Consider the following 21,631-nt stretch of genomic DNA (forward strand, 5'->3'; position numbering starts at 1 on the left):
CCACTAAGAACAATATATAAAGGTCCAGAAATGCAAAAACCAAGTATGTATAAATAACCTATACTTACACTTAGGAATGTACTCAGGAACAACCGAGAAGGAGATTCGGGTGACTTGTACTTTTCATTGTAATTTAAGCACGCACTCCACCCATTCTCAACACCTTCATCAACTCTGGAGTATGGAAGCATCGATAGGAGTTGAGTGTGCGTTACTGACATACCGTTATAGTTGTAAACAACCAACAGACAAACATGCAATTTAATTATCATTAGTATGCAATATAGCAACCTCCTATACAAATGGCAACCAAATTTCAGAATATATAGTGCTAGAAAAGAAGTGCACTACATATCGAGAAAACATGCAGCTTCATTACACATAAGTTCCAAATATTATTTTGACATACTACATATGCAACATCAATCTGTCAGACATGCAATTTTATTATGCATACTATGCAATATAGCTCCTTCTCGTATAAATGATAAACAAATTACACAATATGAAGCAACAGCAAAGAAATGCAATACATATAGGAAAAACATGCACTTTCGTAATGCACATCTTGCAAATTTAAAAAGAGAAAACAGAAATCGTCTATTATGCAGATACCTTCTTCACCATTCCCCTCGGGTGTTTCTTCGCTATCAGATCCAGTACGATCTTTATTAACCTCCTCCAGATCTCTAGTTGTCTTCCTTTTGCTTCCAATTACAACTACACATCATTAAAGGAAAAACACTAGTCCACTCATTAGAGACAAATCAATAACTACATAAATTGCACAGGCAAGATTGAATCAAGCAAATCGTCATGCATTATTTCAATCACAAAATTTCATCTACTGCATTTCTATCTATTTATTACAGAGTAATTCAATCACAAAATTCAATTTACTGCACAAACTTGTGAACATTATATCTAGTTACAGATTATCATCAACCAATTTCAGATTTCAGACAACAATTATTATAGCACATAGATGAAACCCCTTACACATTAATAATGATACATTGCAGAAACCACATAGATTTCATATTTCGGAACCTCATACGCGACAATAATGATACACTACAGAAACTAATTCAAACACAAGCAATTAAGCGAAACGAAAAATGCAATATTTAGCACTATTAATAATTTAATAGTGTTGAGGAAGAATCAAAACTAGAAACTCATACCATATCTGATTCTAATTAAAACATTATACTACAAAAACCATTTACTTAACAAGCAATACTATCATTACTTAAAATGCAAGTAGAAGAATCATAAAATCACAAACCATATTGGAATCTACTAAAATATCATCAATTCCATGAATCTAATTCCATTTAGTGCAAAAATCATATGAGAATCTAATTAAAACATACACTACCTAACCTCATGAATCAAAAACAGACTCTAATAAATTAAAGTCGATCAGAAATTCCTTACCAAAACACGACTCAACAAGTACAACAAGTTGATTAAAATGAGCGTGAATGCTTCTCAAGACAAACTTCAACAATCGAGTAGAAAATTAGGCTAGAAACTCTCCAGAATAAGAAAAAAAATCAAACACAAAACAAGCAAGTATCTTCATTAAAAAATGCAATTATCTCTATGAGAAATTGAGAAATTTCTTCAAAACGACTACAAAACCGGGATGCCTAAAAAAACTACTCCAGTCGCAGAAAACTGACCTTCAACACGAGTCACCTATAGTCATGAAAGTGCCAAAATACTAGGATGAATTCACCGTATGTCTAGGGTTTTCCACTGATGCAATCGCCGCCTAGGGTTTCCATCGATGAAATCTGCTATGGATTCGGATGTGATTTGCGTTGGTGGGGAGAGTAATGGTGGGAGTGGGGAGAGAGAGAGTCACAAACCGTTTCCGCGTTTAATTAAAGGATATTCAAATCTTCTTTAAATTTAATTGACGAGCAGTGACAAAACTACCCCTGATAAGCAATATTTACAACACGAAAATGCAATTCGTGCTCTGTTTCTGAAAATCAGTTAGAGCCGTCTATAATATGATCCAAGGGTTGAAATAAGATGTATATTAGCAATCTAAATAAGGGGGCACCCTAGTGCTCCCCTATATATATATATATAGAGTCCCATTATCCACAAATCCACTCTTAAAGACCGAACCACCGAACATTATCAAATTAGGGCTTTTAGATCTAGTTTTTTATGGATAAGATACAGAAATTTATAAATTATTTTCGCCTTCATCACGAGTCTATTTTAATTCATCTGAAGGTAAATAAGTCATACTAACATGTTACAAAGATTTAACTTCGTTCCAGAATATATTACTTCATTCTAGTAGGTTTTTACTTCATTCCAGTAGGTTTTTACTTCATTCCAGTAAGTAAATGTGGTTTCGCCGTCGCGTGCCGTTCTTTCTCTCTACAATATCTATCACCAACGCCATGGCGCTAATATGGTTTAATAAACACATGAAATAATGTAATAAATTATTGGAATGAAGTATGTGTAGAAGCATTTGAAGTCATACGGGAATGAAGTAAAAATCTTATCCAATGAAGTAATAACGTTTCTGAATGAAGTAATAAACTCACTTGAATAAATTGCATTTTTAAATGTTAATCAAGCAAAAACCCACGTCAATGAATTTGAATGAACCATATGTTGAATCATTTCAAAACCTATTGGAAGCAAGTAAAAACATGTCGTAGTTTCAAGGTATTACGTACAGAATGAAGTAATAAACCTATATAATGAAGTAAAATGGGCTTGTAATGAAACCGAAAAAATTTTCACAGCAGCACATCTCATCAAAAAAACTAGATCTAATGGCCCAGATTTGGTCTCTAGTTCGGTCTTTAAAATTGGTTCGACATTGATCACAACTCTCTCTCTATATATATAGGGGAGCATTAGGGTCCTATTGACCCCTTAGTGTCTATTTCCTTCTTAATATCATCCATTAGATTAGAGATGTGGACGGTCAAGATCAAAATTGTGGAACTTATCCCGTGCTACATTATTGGTCCTATTTCGTGCATTACAAGGGTATAAGAGTAAAACAATGATGAATTAAAAATGGCAGCTCCTACAATTAAGCGTGATTTTCATTGAAACCGCTTCACATTCCACCCAATCACTCTTTCTCTCTTTCACCAAACGTCTCTCTTCCCTCAACCCACGATCAAAACCATTTCTCTCCAATTTCAAAACCCTAGCCGCTGCTAAATCGGAGCAACTACAAGTAGAAAACGATTTATGCTGGATTTTGCTCACTCGCTCGACGCAACAATGTTTTAGTCGGTGGAAGACTTGCAATCAACAACAAGGTAGGGTTCCTGATTTTGGATTTTTCAATTGTATTTTTCTTCATTACTGATTGATTGGTTTGCGTTTAATTTTCGCCGTCAAACCACCACATAGTCGACGATTCACAGTGTTCTACTAAACAACGTCACGATTTTCACAAACATTTGGTCGATCTTTATGTAAAACCTGAAATCGTGTTCATTTTGTTAGGATGCTGTCAATTATTGAAGTTTTTAGTTAATTACTGCTTTTCATTAGTTTTTGGGTTGATTTTGTATGTTTTGAACTTACTGTCTATGGTTGTGTTGATGTAATTGTTGGTTGGATTGTTTTTTTTTATTACATTATTTGCATGATTTTGTACATTATACATAGAATGATTGTAATTGAGTGGATGTTATATTCAACTTTGCATTATTTGATTGCTTCTGTACATTATTTATCAAGTAATATACACTACATTAGATTAATGCAATACATTATTGATACCATTGGTTATAACCCTGTATTGATATCTTATTTTGGACAACAGCGAAAAAGCCTAGGCTGGACTTTGAGGAAGCTGTAGATGACGTTATTCCTATTGCAGAAATTGACTTTATCATTTGTTTGGTTGTGTTATACAATTTCATGAGAAATTTAAGATTGTTAGTGTTTGATTGTATGGAGTAAGTTTAATTTACTCCCCAAGGGTTTAGCAATCCTGTGAGCTAGGGTGTACTATGGAGTTACTAAGTAACACAACCGTCGGCAAAGTCTACGAGTTCCAGTCATACCTCTAGGGTTTAGATATCATCCACGTTAGGAAGTAGTTTTAACTGATAGATAAACATAATGTACAAATATTTTCGTGTAATGGATTTTATTTACTCAGTAATGGACGATTTGTATCTTGTAATGTATATGTTTCTGAGACGTTTTTGTTCTGATTTTATGAGTAGTTTTAACTTATAAACATAATGTGAAAATATTTCAGTGTAATGGATTTTATTTACTCAGTAATGGACGATTTGTGTCATGTAATGTATATGTTTATGAGACGTTTTTGTTGTGATTTTATGAGTAGTTTTAACTGATGAACATAATGTACAAATATTTCAGTGTAATGGATTTTATTTACTCAATAATGGACGATTTGTGTCCTGTAGTAATAGATGATCTGTACATTATTCACGGATCACATGAACATTATTAGATACTATTGGTACATTATTTACTGTACCAGATGTTAAACGCAATAAAAAAATGAAATTTAATTCATGTTGTGGTGCTATAACCTAGCCTCATGGGTTGCTAAACCCAAGGGGAATCATTCAAACTCTCTGCCCTTTGTGATGGTTCCGTTTGTGAGTGGTTACTACAACCTAGCCCCATGGGTTGCTAAACCCAAGGGAAATGATTCAAACTCTCTGCCCTTTGTGATGGTTCCGTTTGTGAGTGGGTACTACAACCTAGCCCCATGGATTGCTAAACCCAAAGGGCATGAATTCAATTTCCTTTCAACATTATTCTATTCAATCTATACATTATTCACTGATCCGTGCACATTATTAGATACTATTGGTACATTATTTACTGTACCAAATCTTAAACGCATTAAAAATTGAAATTTAATTCATGTAGTGGTACTATAGCCTAGCCCATTAGTTCCTAAACCAAAGGGGAATGATTCAAACTCTATGCCCTTTGTGATGGTTCCGTTTGTGAGTGGGTACTACAACCTAGCCCCATGGATTGCTAAACCCAAAGGGCATGAATTCAATTTCCTTTCAACATTATTTTATCCAATATGTACATTATTCATTGAACCTTGCACATTATTAGATACTATCGGTACATCATTTACTGTACACAATCTTAAACACATTAAAAAATAAAATTTAATTCATGTGGTGGTGCTATAGCCTAGCCCCATGGGTTGCTAAACCCAAGGGGAATGATTCAAACTCTCTACCCTTGGTGACGTTTTCGTTATTCGGTCGGTACTATACCCTAGTCCCATGGATTGCTAAACCCAAAGGGGAATGAACATTATTCACTGATCCATGAACATTATTAGATACTATTGGTACATTATTTACTGTACCAGATGTTAACCGCAATAAAAAAATGAAATTTAATTCATGTTGTGGTGTTATAACCTAGCCTCATGGGTTGCTAAATCCAAGGGGAATCATTCAAACTCTCTGCCATTTGTGATGGTTCCGTTTGTGAGTGGTTACTACAACCTAGCCCAATGGGTTGCTAAACCCAAGGGGATGATTCAAACTCTCTGCCCTTGGTGACGTGTTCGTATTTCAGTCAGTACTATACCCTAGCCACATGGATTGCTAAATCCAAAGGGGAATGGATTTAACTTCTGTCACACATTAAACCCATTGTAATGTACATTATTCAAAGCCGGCATATACACTATACAACTATAATCGCACATTAATATAATCTACATTATACACTTAATATAGTGCATTACTTGTCGAAAATTTACAAGCTGTAACTGACGAAAAGAAAACAAAAAAAAATCTGTAATCCATGGATGATTTCATGAAAATAAAACGACAATTGATGCAAAATAAAACTAAATACAACAACGAACTAATCACAAACAAATAAAGAAAACCATAGAGGTCAATTACACACTTAATAAATACTCCCTCCGTCCCACTTAAGATGACACGTTTTCCTTTTTAGTTTGTCCCAACTAAGATGACACATTTCCTTTTTTGGAAACTTTCTCTCTCCAATTAATACACTCAACCACTTTTTCTCACTCTTATTAAAATATCCGTCTTTCTTCATCTCTCTACTTTGATACTTACACCTACCTTTTCTCTCTCCAATTAAACACTTTAACCAATAACTCCTAAAACCCCGTGCAAGCTAAGCAATGTGTCATCTTAGCCGGGATGGAGGGAGTAACTTTCTACCAAAATTTATCAATAATCAAAATAAAAATAGACGTCTACAATTGAAAAAAGACGACAACAATTTCTTGAGAAGGTCTTCAGTGGAGAAAAAACGATGAGGGAGAGCATTAGGCCCCTATTCCCCCCTTCTTCCATCGTTTAAAGAAAAACGAAATCAATCGTTATTTTTCATGAACAACTTTAAACCGTTGATTCTTCAATTTAGAAAACCAAACAACAATTTAGGAATGACAAATTCTTCAATGGAGAAGTCACGCTGAAAATTTCGATGGAGAAGAAGGAGAGAAGAACGCTGAAAATTTTGATAGAGAAGAAAGAGAGAAGAAAGATTGAAGCGTGAATCAACAAGCAAAATATATTAGATTATTTATTTACCAAATTTTAAAACGAGTGAATCAAGGAATGTAATTAACCGCCTAAAACTATCACTCCCAAAACTGCCCTTTTTCTTATTAAAATAATGATTTTATTAATAATAGGAGCATGAATCTAGGCTATTAGATCTTAAAAATGGATGGCTAAGATTGAAAAGGAAAAAGAACAAAAGATGGAAAAAGAATATGAATACATCCCTATATATATATATATAGGGATGTACTAGTATAACAACTAATTTTAAAGTTACAACGTACATCCAACCACGTGCTGCCATGTGGCACGAAAAATGCAATACTGTATACAGAAAAATGCAATACACATTTGTAGAAGCTATAAATGATTTTCGGCGGATTGCATTTTTGTTATATGCAGATTGCATTTTTTCTCATTGAGTTTTGCATTTTTGATATTGACTGTTTAATTTGCATTTTATATATAGACGAATTGCATTTTTATATGTGAAAATGCAAAACTTAACAATAAAAAATGCAATTTATGTGAAAATGCAAAACTCAACACTATAAAATGCAATTTACATACAACTAAAATGCAATCTGCGAAAATGCATATACAACTAGATTGCATTTTTGTGTTTAAAATATTGCATGTTTTGTGCCACATGGCAGCACCAGATTGGATGTACGTTGTGACTCTAAATAATGGGGCACCCTAGTGCTCCCCTATATATATATATGTGTGTGTGTGTGTGAGTGTTATATTGCTAACTCAATGCTTAATTGCTAACTACAATTCAATAATAGTCATTAGATATTCAAATTAAAGGCCTAGATCATCTACCACAAAATATCAATACGATCAACAAAAAACGTTAATAAGGCTATAGGATTAATTCCAATAAAAATCAATAGGGGTATTAATGTCAAGTTAGTTATAACTAACTTTTAAAAGAAATTCCAAAACTTTAAATTCATATAACATTATCAAATTAAAGATAATTTTATAAGGATTCCAACGATATACTACATGCATATGTTCCGACGTCAAAATTTGAAAAAAAAATCTAGAATTTTCGTATTTTTGGTACACAGGTTAATGTCAATGCAGCTAAGATAATATGTCAATATAAAGCATATACAATGTCAATCCTAAATTTGTGTTAACATTCTCAAAGCATTGTGTTGATATTTTCGAAACACTATATTGACATTTTCATCCAAAACCCTAATTTGGCGTTTTTTTTTATCTTTTTCGATTTAATTAATAAAAATGAAAATTACACGTGGTAAATTGTAGACCACACGTTTTTTAAAATCATGTGGCCTTAAATTAGTTGTAGTTAGCAATTAAATGATGAGTTAGCAATTGATCATTCCCCCATATATATATATATATATATATATATATATATATATATATATATATATAGGGTACCACCATAGTTAGGGTAACAACATAACACCAATATACACCGTTAGATCTGGAAATCCAACGCCTATGATTAAATTTCACTAACATAATACAAATTGCAGTCTAGTGTATTAGAAATTGCAGTCGTGGGCATTTTAGTCAATTCATAATATTTTCAAATCAAAATTGTGGATATCCCCGAAAATAGCGGTATTCTTCACATTCACTCTCTCTCTCCATTCTCTCCCCCCCTCTCTCTACCGTGATTCACTACGAGAAACCCTAAATTCACAAGTTCACGCCGCCTACGCCTCTACACCGTGAGTCGACGATTAACCCTCAATTCAACGGCGGACTGGAAGCAACTTCGGTTGCTGATTTGCACCAACTCCGCTATTGATTCCATCGAAAACGCAATCACATCAGCTTCTCAATAATTCTATGAATTTTATTTCGTTTGATTGGAGAAAATTTGCATACTTAATGAAATTACCGTTTCATTCTTATTCATGTTATTTATTATTCTGCTCAGGTGATGATCCATTCAATGAATTTTTGAATCTATGTGATTAATTGGAGAAGAAATCTGCATATTTCTTATAATCGGTTGTGTTTATTTATTTTTTAAAAATATTGGGGGAATGTTCTGTTCGTGTGATTTGTTTTTGTGTTTAGTATTCATAATGTTCTAATCTGATACAATTGATTTTGTTTATTTTCTTCATCGTAATCATATCAATTGAATCTGGAATCAAAACTCATATGTTGTTGTATTTGGTATTGTGATACATCTTGCAGTTTTGTATGTGTTATATTGTAGTGCATCGTATAACATATTATTGTATTGTTTTATAACAATATTGGAGGGTTTGTGTTTCTCAATTCTAATTTTGATTGGTTTATGATTATGTTTGCTTTCTCAAATCTGCTTCGTGACTCAATTGCTTGTTTTTCAAACTATTTTTGAATCTGAGTGATGTCATCCGTTTAGTATAACTAAACATTGATGAATCCGAATTATCTTGCTTGCTCTATGCTTTTTGTTTGCTATCTGATTTGTGCATTTTGTGCTTAATTCTTCTTCTTTTCTGTTCCAGTTTCCTGACTGATTTGTGGATTTTGTAGTGCATTGTACCCTATCTTGCATTCATGTGTATTGTGATGTGATTTTTTTTCTATTGGATTAAGTGTTGTTGTACTCGAAGTGAATTGTTGATTTGATGATTTGTTCAATTGCTGATTTGCTTGTATTAATGTATCTGACCAAAAACATCCAATGCTTCTAGTATATGGAATTTGGGCCAATTTTATGCTTATGTGGTTGCTAGTTTCTGATCGGTTGTATTAATGTGTGATTGGTTGCTAGTTTATGCATCGGTCTAATCGGCGACCGCTAGCTGATTATCAACGAATTCAGTTCGCCTCTACACCGCACATAGGGTTTTTGGTGACAAGGTATGTTGATCGGACTCCATCTGTTATTGATATGACCCTCTTCTCATCTGTAGTTTGGTGTTGATTGGAATTCGTTTCGAGAATGAAATTGTATTTTTTGTTAATCGAATTTTGTCAATTTTTGCTGGATTGTGCAACTACTATAGCCTTTAATGTTGTTCGTATTTAAGTATCATTCGTCCAATTTCGGTTCTGTTATGTTGATCATATTTTTGGTGATTTCTGCTATGAATTTGACGGTTGTCAAACATGATTTGCATTTGTGCCTGAGAGTGATATAAAACGTGAATGCATTTGATAGTATTGGAGATTGCAGATTACTGTATATTTGAATGCAGTGTAATGAATGCAATTGCATATTGCAGTGGATATGAGTCTATATATTTGTTAAATAGATTGCATATTGTAGTTTAATTTGTTGACATTGTTTTACCCATTGTAGTTCATCTGAGTATATTGCAGTATTTGGTTATATGGTTTGCATATTTGAAACATAGTAATTTGTTGGCAGTACATTGCCCATTGCAGTGCATCTGAGTCTATATTGCAGTATTTTATTTTATGGTTGCATATTTGATACATTTTATTTGCATATATTTGGATTGCAATACTTAGTTATTTGGCATTTTAGCATACATGTGTATGATGTTGTGCAACAGGATATTTCATTTTTGTAAACATTTATTCTTAAGTATTTACATTAGTTGGTTGCATATTAATGTAGATAAAAATGCAATGTTAAAATAGTCTAAGATTGAAATACTCTTTTATGTAACAGTGATGGTGAAAGTAAACAAGGGAGTGAAGGCCCTGCTCTTCCGGATGCCACCAACACTATTTACATTGTCATGAATATTGCGACAAAACACTTTGAGGAGGTGAAAGAGAAGAGACTGATAGATGTTGAGAAGATGGTTGCGGACTACAAGAAATCGTGACCGATGAATGATCTTTTTTTAGCTTAAAACATTAGGTTTGGTTTCAGTGTTGGTTTTTGGTGTAAATGAATTGACTAATATTATGATTTGGTGAATACTCATACTTAAAAATTTGATGACTTTATTGTGGTGTAGACATTTTTGGTCACATAATTTGAATGCTCATTGTTGCATAGTTGTTAGCTTTCCGATAATTGTAATATGTTTGTATGCCTAAGATGGAAGGTGGTATGCAATACATTAAGTTCTGTACTGCAATATGTGTAACATTGCAATGCAATCATTAGGGAGCAATATTCATTTACAGTGAATGCAAATCTCAACACAATAGTATAAAATTACAAACAATTTGTATTGTGGTGTGCAAGCCGATAAGTAAATCAAGGAAGATTGCACACCACAAAGCTATAATAATCAATATTGTGAGAAAGAATCTGCAATCGTTTGAATAAACTACATTAGGAAGAAGTACAATAAAGTAATGTAAACTGCAAAAACTACTTTGTGACCCTGCAATATTTGCAGAATAAAACTGCAATCTGTTAAGATCGAATAAAATGTTCAAGGACTTTGACACGAACTCGGTGTTCAATTATTTCCAAGTAACGACCACTTTTTTTCGATTTGGTTCCACGCTTACGTACATCAAAATATAAACTGCAACCGGATAAAATGAAAAGACATAACATTAGGCAGATCATATATAAACTGCAATTAAATGCAATTAATCATATGGTGGACTGCAATATATACCACATAATGCAGCAATCTGGTAAAAACATAGTAAAATATGAAGTAAATTGCTACAAATCGGAGAAGATTACATTCATAAGTTCAATTACAGATCAAAATTCATGGAGTTCAATTACATATCTCGATTTGCATATTGAAAATCACGAAATCCATGGTTTCAATTAACAATACACTCCAAAACTATGCACACAATTACATATGAAATTCGTGAAGTAAATTTTTCCCCCACGGATGGTGACCCAATTCTCCACATTGTTTACACTGATGTAATGATTCGCTGTTCAACTTTATAGCTTTCTCTCGCATGGACACGAAATGGCTTGCAGAATCACTTACTGAACTTTTGGTTGAATATCGTCGAGGCACGCTGGATTACACATGATAAAACAGAATTTGAATTAGTTCAAATACAATTCAATGCAAATAACAATTAAGTGATCTGCAATATTTACTACATAAACCCGCATCATAGATTGTGGTTGGGTTGGGTAGGTGGCACCAATTGGGATAGTCTAAATATATCTATAAGTTACAGATAGTGTACTAGCTAGTTATAGACTTGCAGTAGATTATGCTCTAATTTAGTGCTTGTTTTGATTTAATTTGGTTTTGCCCTTCTCCAAACACGGCAGCGCTGCCGCCGCCGCCGTCGTTTTGCGCCGCCCCTCCGCTCATGTAAATGGTTGAAGAAGTTGTTTAACTTGAGATATCTCCCACAAGATGTTGAGTGGGCTTTTGGAGTCCTCCAATCGCGATGGGCCATTTTACGATGTCAGGTTCGACAATGACACGAAAATGTTGTCGCAGACATCATGACTGTATCAGAATACATCATAAATTCGATGAAAACTCAATCTCTAAAAACTATCAGAGTCAACATGACTAAGTTTCAAAATCAAAACTACATCAGGAAAAAAAAATTAACATAATAGATTGAAGCAAATAGTATAAAATTAATAATTAATCTTGTTGTGGTGTGAAATTAGTAACGTAATAGATTGAAGCAAATAGTGTGGTCTGCAATTGTTTCATTAAACTACATCAAGAATAAAAATTATTAAAATAATATGTAAACTGCAATATCGTCATGGTAACACTGCAATATTCAATGAATAACACTGCAAAAAATTTGTGAACTAAAACTGAAACCAGCTGCGAAAGTAACAATGAAAATTTTGAAATCAGCAGCAAAAAAGGAAGAAGCAAGAAGAAATTCACATAAATCAAAAGGGGAAATACGAAGTAAACTGCTACAAATCGGAGAGTTCAATTACTTAGTAAATTCACGGAGTCAATTACAGATCACGACTTGCAGAATGAAATTCATGGATTTCAATTAACATTACACTCCAAAACTATGCAAAAAAATACAGATAAAATTGAGAATGGACTCGTCGGCCATATCAGATGAACGAGATTCTGTAAATCAAAAATTGAGTGAAATTGGAATGGATTGAGCATATTCGTAGGGAATGGATTAAGCTTCATATGGAATGGGTTGAGTGAAATTGGAGATGATATGCGCAATTGAATCGCGTAAAATTCACTAGAATTGGATGAAATCTGGAATCCAATTGGGTGAATCTGGAATGAGAAATAATGTGATTGTTGCTGCCGTGTAATTGAATTGGGAATGAGAGTTACAAATTTACCCCTGGGCAATTTTTCATGATTAAAATTAAATAAAATCTGCTGCCACATGGCAGTTTAATGATCGCCCGATTTCCAGATCTAAGGGCTGAGAATGGTGGTATGGTGTCATTATCATAAGTGTTGTCATCTTAACACATCCATATATATATATATATATATATATATATATATATATATATATAGGGTTTTGATCTATGAAAACCATATTTAAATACATAAACACAGAACCATATCATATATAGGGCATTTTTAGGTCATAGTTAGTTTATTTTTAGGTCATGTTAACAAAGCATGACCTAAAATGATCTTAACATGACATTAAACCCAAATCTTATAATATGACCTAAAACAACTTAATTATGACCGTCCGTGTTTTTGGTTAATTATTGACATTAGATCATCTAATCCTAGGGCCAAGATTTGGGCTGCATTTCTGGACTTAAACACATACTTATTTTGATCATCTCCCTATATATATATATATAGGGGCGCACTATGGTCCATAAGGTAAATTCTGTCAAAAATCAAAGCAAATCTCAGCCCTTGGATCCTCAGATTAGATGGTTGTGATTAGGGATGGGGAATTATACCGAAATACCGGAATACCGGACTTACCGTATCGAAAAAATACCGAAAATACCATTTTTTCGGTATACCGTAGTTTTTGGTACGGTAACAGTATTAGATTTCCCATACCGCGGTATGCCGAAGATTCGGTATGCCGGTATACCGATTGATATATATAATATATACATATATATTTATATATGTTATATTTAAACTAAATTTTAAAAAATAAGAATTTTTATTATACAAAAATAAAAGAATCAAAATTGGGAAACCTATTTTTTGAAGTAGTCTAAAACTAGATTTTTTTTTAATATTTTGGATATAATAGATTTTTTCACGGTATAATGGTATTACGGTATGTCGTACCACAAAACACGGTATAACGGTATATCGGAATGCCATATCGTAGTTCGGTATACCGCAAAAGTACGGTATACCGAAATGCGGTACGGTATACCGATAACACGGTATGGTAACGGTATGGAAAACTGCCATACCGAATTTCCGGTATACCGAACTCTGGTATACCGAAACTTACGGTACGGTATCGGTATGGTTTTTGTCATACCGTAACTTTCGATACGGTATACGGTATGACACTCTTGGTACGGTATACCGTACCGAACCACCCCTAGTTGTGATCATAATACCCGAGATACATTATTACACTAAAAGCGTTACATTATTAACTAGGCTACATTATTAGACTGCACAATCTACATTATTAGACTACAGCTGTTACATTATTAGCCAAGCTACATTATTAGACTACACAATCTACATTATTAGGTGACACGTGGCATTAATCTAACGGTTACATTACATGATCCAATGGCTGAGATTTGCTTTGATTTTTGAAAGAATTTCATTTATGGACCTGATCACATCCCTATATATATATATATATATATATATATATATATATATATATATATATAGGGGTGTATTCAGATGATGACCATAATGTATATTAAAACATCAAACCATGTAAATAATGTACATTATACACACTAATAATGTACATTTTATTCATTTACAATGTATTGTTCTAAATATTGTACACACTAATAATGTACATTTACATTATATGAATTCTGTACATTATGCTCACAGTACAATATACATGAATAAAATGTACATTATTAGGGTGTATAATGTACATTATTTTACATGGTTTGATGTTTTAATATACATTATGGTTTTCATCTGAATACACCCCTATATATATATATAGGGGTGCATTATAATGATAACCCCAATTTGTGTGATAACCCTATAACTAAATCTCCACCACACATTTTTAAAATATGTTGTCTAGATTTAATCTAATAAAACTATCATTTTATCAAATAAAACTATCATTTTCGGATATATTAAGGGCAAAATTGTCATTTCGTTTTAAAATTTGGTGGGAAAGAAGGAAACTTGACTCAAACGTTCCATTCGATTTCTCACACACTCAAACCCTGCATTCAATTTCTCTCACAATCAAACCCTCTGAATCGTGTTTCAAAGCCTTCGAATCGAAGGAAAAATCATCCGATTCTGGAAAATGTCGAAGGAAAACGCTCAAGCATCATCGAAGAAAGGTTGGATGAAGTTTATTACTTATTTCACTTTTGATTTTGCTCGATTTATCATTTTGCTGGAGATTTTCTCGATTTTGTTAGATTCTGTAGTTTTTTAGTGTAGATATTTCTTATATTTATACAATATCATTCATGCGTAACAATATTGAGAACAATCTATATATTTAGATTTACATTTTGCTGTGTGTGCTGCTGGTGTGTGTTTTTCTGTGTTTGTGTGTGTGTTTTGCTTTGTTTATGTGTGTTTTGTTGTGTGTGTGTGTTGCTATGTGTTTGGATGATCTGTTTAAATGTAGAAATTGTGCTTTTGCTTGATAAATGATACTTTGGGTGCATAAAATGATAGTTTCTGAAAATGATAAAATGATACTTTGTGAATAGTGTTTTGTTCTACTTAAGTGACAAGTTATGCCCTCTCTGCTTTTTTGAACTCATTGAAATTTAGAAAATGATAGTTTCAGAAGATAAAATGATAATTGCCCTTGATAAAATGATAGTTTCAGAAGATAAAATGATAATTTCATGCGATAAAATGATAGTTTCAGATTATAAAATGATAGTTGATAAAATGATAATTGCCCTTGATAAAATGATAGTTTCATGGGATAAAATGATAGTTTCATGGGATAAAATGATAGTTTCAGATTATAAAATGATAGTTGATAAAATGATAATTGCCCTTGATAAAATGATAGTTTCAGAAGATAAAATGATAGTTTCATGGGATAAAATGATAGTTTCAGATTATAAAATGATAGTTTCATGGGATAAAATGATACTTTATGTTTGTGTGTGTGTGTGTCTTGAGGCTACTGCTGCTGTGTTTGTGTGTGTTGTTGTGTGTGTTTCTGTGTTTTTGTGTGTGTGTGTGTTGCTATGTGTTTGGATGATCTGTTTAAATGTAGAAATTGTGCTTTTACTTGATAAAATGATACTTTGGGTGCATAAAATGATAGTTTCTGAAAATGATAAAATGATAATTTGTGAATAGTGTTTTGTTCTACTTAAGTGACAAGTTATGCCCTCTCTGCTTTTTTGAACTCATTGAAATTTAGAAAATGATAGTTTCAGAAGATAAAATGATAATTGCCCTTGATAAAATGATAGTTTCAGAAGATAAAATGATAGTTTCATGGGATAAAATGATAGTTTCATAGGATAAAATGATACTTTGACTTTATATAATTACATAAACTGTTTAACACACTGAAATCTTTTGTTTATTAGGTAAGAACATTCGTGATGTTGAATTCTTCTTTCTAGATTTTTCTGCTTCCTGAATATTTTGGTGCTTATTGCTTCCGCAGCCTTCGAAGAGTCCTGCGGCTCAAACGAGAAAGAAGTCCGCCACAAAGCGGAAGAAAACAGAAGCTGTTGTCGCTGACAGTGAACAGCCAGCGCCTGCTGTTAATGGCGCCCAGGAAGATGCCGCGCAACAGGCATGAAGTGCGTAGATGGTGAAGCCAAGCGCGAGCATGATAGGATCTATAACTGCGCTTGTTTTAATTACCATACTTCAGCATAGATTCTGTTGGTAGACATTTACTTATGTAGGCTTTAAACATTCTTTTGCCATTGTTTGTGGTTCAATTTGAACTAGATTAGACTTTTCATTTGTAGGTCTGTGCAATGTGAAGAGAACTCTTCTGTATTGTTCAATTGAAATTATTTTGGAAGCCCTCTTCAAAGATAGTTTGTCATAGAAGTTTCCTTGTAGATGTAAACCGTTGTAGAAACTCTGTTCCAAGGTTGCTCATTTTATCAGCCAAAAAGTATCATGTTATCAGCCAAAAGTATCATTTTATTAGTAAGAAGTATCATTTTATAAACTACTATGACTATCATTTTATCAGCTATGACTATCATTTTATCAGCCAAAAGTATCATTTTATCAGATATAACTATCATTTTATCAGCCAAAAGTATCATTTTATCAGCCAAAAGTATCATTTTATCACCTAGGACTATCATTTTATCAGCTATGACACGTCTGAAAAGTATCATTTTATCAGCTATGACTATCATTTTATCAGCCCAAAGTATCATTTTTTATCATAGTATCATTTTATCATAGTATCGTTTTATCCGACAAAACTATCATGTTATGTAGTAAACCTAATATTTATAAGCCAAAAGTATCATTTTAACACATAATCGACAATACATAATATAATCAAATAAGAATTTCAGTACATCAGAAACATAAACCAATCGACAACTAATATTAATCTAAAATCAAATTCAATACATGAATATGAACACAATCAACACCAAAACTAAGCACACCAATTTTAACTAACTAGAAACATAACAGCAAATGACAATGCCTTATGCTTTGGACATTCTGGAGACTACGGAATAATGAACAAATCGAAGAAAATCTGGAGATGTTGAAATAAAATAGGTGAGAAATATGGAAGATGAAGATGAGAGAATCGATCTGTTATTTGTGAAGATGAAGATGAAGATTAAGGTGAGAGAATTGAGTTCAAACAGAATGAAAGCGTGAATCTCGCGTTTAGAGTAAAATTCAGAAATTAAATGAGGAAATTACATTTTTACCCCTCTGCGCCTTTTTTATGACGTAAATCTAAGTTTGAATCTCCACCACAAGATTATCAAATATGTGTGGTCCAGATTTGGTTATAGAGTTATTATGTGATTTGGGGGTTATGATATGATCACATCTCTCTCTCTCTCTCTCTCTCTCTCTCCCTATATATATATATATATATATATATATATACCGACATAAATATATACTATCTCCATACCTTAAAATAGAAATTATTTTCATTTTGATCCGTTTTTTAAAAATATAATTTTTCTATTATCGAAAGTAGATCTCACGATCCACTGACACCACTTTCAACTTTCCCTACTATTTCTCCTTCTCTCTATTACTTTACCAATTTATCTCTCTATTACTTTACCATTTATTTATTCCTTACACACACATTTTATTATAAAATTAGTATCACACCTGTGCACAGATTAATACAGTATATTTTGAATACATTAATATTCAAATTTAAATTAATTAAACAAAATTAGAATTAATATTAACAAACAATATGAGTAACAATTTTAATTATATGAGAATAAAAAATCTATACAAATCAACATTGAAGCCTAATAAATTTGAAATAAATCACATACTATAATGTTTAAACATTAAATCATGGAGTAGAAGCCTATCACAATAAATAATTAAACACATTGGATAATTACTCATAATTTTTAAAACTTCTTATAAACTAAAACCTTCAATTCGTCACTCTTCAACAGAATCCATAGGTAAAATAACTTGTTTGTCATCTTTTAAGCCGTCCGCCTCACCTAAAACTACAATAAAATAAGGAACAAAATCAATTTGCAATTTATAAAATCAATAATCAATAGCAAAGCATAAGATGAGACCCATGAAAGTACACAATTGAACAATTCACACCACATGCATGCGATGAAAGGACAAAAAATATTTTTATTTGGAACTCTAATCAAACTTTTAAACCAAATTTAAATGACATAGTAAAACCTCTCACTCACTCCACTTAATCACACTTGACATAGTAAAACCTCCCACACATACGAAATGCATTGAAGAAAATAGTAGTATAATATAATCGGAACATCTCATTTACTTAACTAAAAGTCACCCAATGATAAAGAGAACTAAATGTATATACATTGGCATCTAAAATAACACTCGAAATGCATCAAAGAAAATAGTAGTTAATATAATCGGAACATCTGATTTACTTAATCAAAAGCCACCCAATGATAAAGAGAACTAAATGCATATACATTGGCATCTAAAATAACACTCTAAATGCATAAAAGAAAATAGTAGTGTAATATAATCGGATCATCTTATTTACTTAATCAAAAGCCACTCAATGATAAAAGAGAACTAAATGAATGTTCATCGGCATCTAAAATAAATATCAAACGTTTATCAAGATATATCAGTATAAACAAATAAAGTATAATATGAGAAGGTCCAAGAAAATGAAGAAAGCATTAAGCAGCAAATATATATTTAAGAGTTTCAACATAAGTTTGTACACATTTTCAGCAAACAGCTTCAGCCCTGCTCCTTGTAGATGAAATACTATAAGGAACTACAATGAGCATAACTGTATCAATATGAAACTGAAAAATTTACCTCTTGACTGCGATTTACAACACCTACGTAACCAAAAGCTGAAGAGGAACCACTTTCCCAAGCAAAAAGTTGCATGCATTAGTACTTCTATCCATGATATCCAACTGTAGCAACAAAATGAAGACAAACAAAAGCATGTCAGATAAAGTGCAAAAAAATCTGGAAGTACTCAAAACAATTGAATAGCCTAACATTTTCACCGACCAGAAGTAGTTTCATCTATATGACCTCCACCACTCCACTAATTCGGAACTGCTCCCATGATTCCATGAAGTACCAACATATTAGTAATAAAATATAGAGACAAGTCCCACGTTTTTTTAATTTTTTTCATTAATATTTACAAAACTTTTATAATGGTCATTTTGTGAATATTCCTAAAACTCCCCTTTTATATATTGTATAGATGGGGTGTGTTAGGTTGCTATTTCTACCATTAGTTGCTAACTACAATCAGATCTGATCCGTCAGATTTAGAGATGTGCGGCCAAGATCTGATCTCCATGCGATGTCAACAGCTTTGTAAATTATGTCAACTAAGATCAACTAGGGGTAAAATTGCCAGTTCCTATTAAACACAGAATCACGCCTACCTCATTTATCTTCCTCCCATTTTGAAAAAAACTTTCTCATTCTCTGCTCCATCTCTCCCGACAAAACGCCTTCGCAAATCCTTCGCCATTTCATCAAATTAATCAATATAGGAACGAGAAGATAGCTCCAGTTTCGTCAGATTGACTTCACAAACCCTACGCAAATTCTGTTTGCAGTTGAAAATTTTAATAAATGACGAGGAACGGAGCCAAAAACGCTGTCGAGTCTTCTAAAGGTTCGATTATTTCATTTTTCTTTGTGAGATTTGTCTATTTCACCGATTGTTTGTACGATTTGAATATTTCATTGTTTGTGAGATTTGAAAATTGAATATCTGATGAGTTTGATTTTTGCAATTTTAGGTTGTTTAGGAAGTTATGTGCGATTTCTACCGTTCCATTCAATCAAACACACATTGAAAATCAAACAAATTTGAGCACTGACGGCCAGGATTTCTGATGCAGAGAGAGAAAGAATCTTTTGTTTTTGGATGAATTTCTCTCTTCTTGTTTTAGCTCTTAAATTTCACCTATGTCCATATCAGATCCATTATAACTCATACGATATTCATTTAATGTAGCGTGGTTATTTCTTGTTTTTTATTTTTTGATTCTTTATCTGAATGGTGGTTTCAGTTTAATGGAGTAGTATTCTTTTTTTATTCTTTAGATTCTTTCCCAATACCATCACTACCACTAGATTTGTGTCCCGATCTTCAAGTGTCGAAATAAGCCTCTCGAGCATGTTATTCATAAAAAGGAAGTTGCATTCTCAAGTGAACTCAATTGGTTGTCCTAGGTATGGCCTCAACTCAGCCTTACATTGTGGAACAACCAATTCTACAACACAATTGGAAAATGTCAACATACTTAATACAGAATGTCAACAAACAATATTATCAATGTCAACAAATAGTATATGAGATCTCAACAAACAATATTACCTATGTCAAGAGGTAGTATACGAAATGTCAACAGACAATATTACCAATATCAACCGGCTTTACATTGAATGTCAACATGCAATATACATGATGTCAATAGAGTATATTACCAATGTCAGCATAGCAACAATGGATATTCCAAAATATCGATGTACCAATAAATTACTAAATTCATAAAACAGATGAAATTCGAAGAATAAACATTCTCTCGGGTATGTGCTACATGAAGAATCTGTTGGAACTGGCAGCGGAAGCGGGCGCGTAAATAACAATCACATAATAATCAGATCTATTTAGCAGATTATTTAGACAAAACATATTCGCGTAATTATCACATGTATCATGCTCATAACTTGAATTAATCATGCTTTAAGAATAATGAAACCTAAAACATGCTTTTCTACGGAGCAGAAAAATACCTAATTAATTCTACAAAGAATTGAAGATGGCTAGCTTCTTCTCCACGTGATGCTTTGAGTACTAGACCACAAATCTTCTCTCTGGTTCCCGAACTGTATCCCAATATCAGTGTGGGCTGATCTTACTAGAATACTAGGACTTAAATAAAGAAGACAGAAGAAATCCTTTTTGGAATAGGAGAGGAATTCGAAAATCTCCTCAGCTGGGAAGGGGAATATTCGAAAATTACAATAATAAAAATTGTGTTATTTCTGTCTCCTTTATTCTCCTATTTATATTAAGTTCCTTTTGGGCCCAGACATGGTTCTATGGAAGGTTTTTGATATGGGCTCATCCAATTTACTTTTTACTAATTAAATTGAACCCACAATTTAATATAAGTTATAATTGGAATATTACGAGCAGCCACTACAGAAGTAATATTGAACTCTCCCCATCCAAATCCGAAATTACAAGTAATCCGGGTTTCCGTTTAACTTTCATTTCCCGTGCTTAAGATTAAAATGTCCATTAATTAATTAATGTCTGCTATTGACTTAATTAATTAACTTCTTATTAATTCCAAGAGTGGACTTAGCATG

The 21,631-nt window shown here is 32.6% G+C and overlaps 1 long non-coding RNA gene across 1 annotated transcript; it reads right to left on the reverse strand.

The window, feature by feature from the left end:
- Positions 1-4: 4 nt before the first annotated feature.
- On the reverse strand, positions 5-1,846 carry LOC148933557 (uncharacterized). The gene is made up of 3 exons (XR_016134707.1): positions 1,689-1,846; positions 616-720; positions 5-214 (listed from the first exon to the last, which is right to left on the reverse strand). It is a non-coding gene; the product is annotated as an uncharacterized LOC148933557 (long non-coding RNA).
- Positions 1,847-21,631: the final 19,785 nt, after the last annotated feature.

Source organism: Salvia hispanica, chromosome 1, assembly GCF_029641045.1.
Source record: "Salvia hispanica isolate PSC_SH4W2 chromosome 1, Shi_PSC_v1, whole genome shotgun sequence".
Lineage (NCBI taxonomy): Eukaryota > Viridiplantae > Streptophyta > Magnoliopsida > Lamiales > Lamiaceae > Salvia > Salvia hispanica.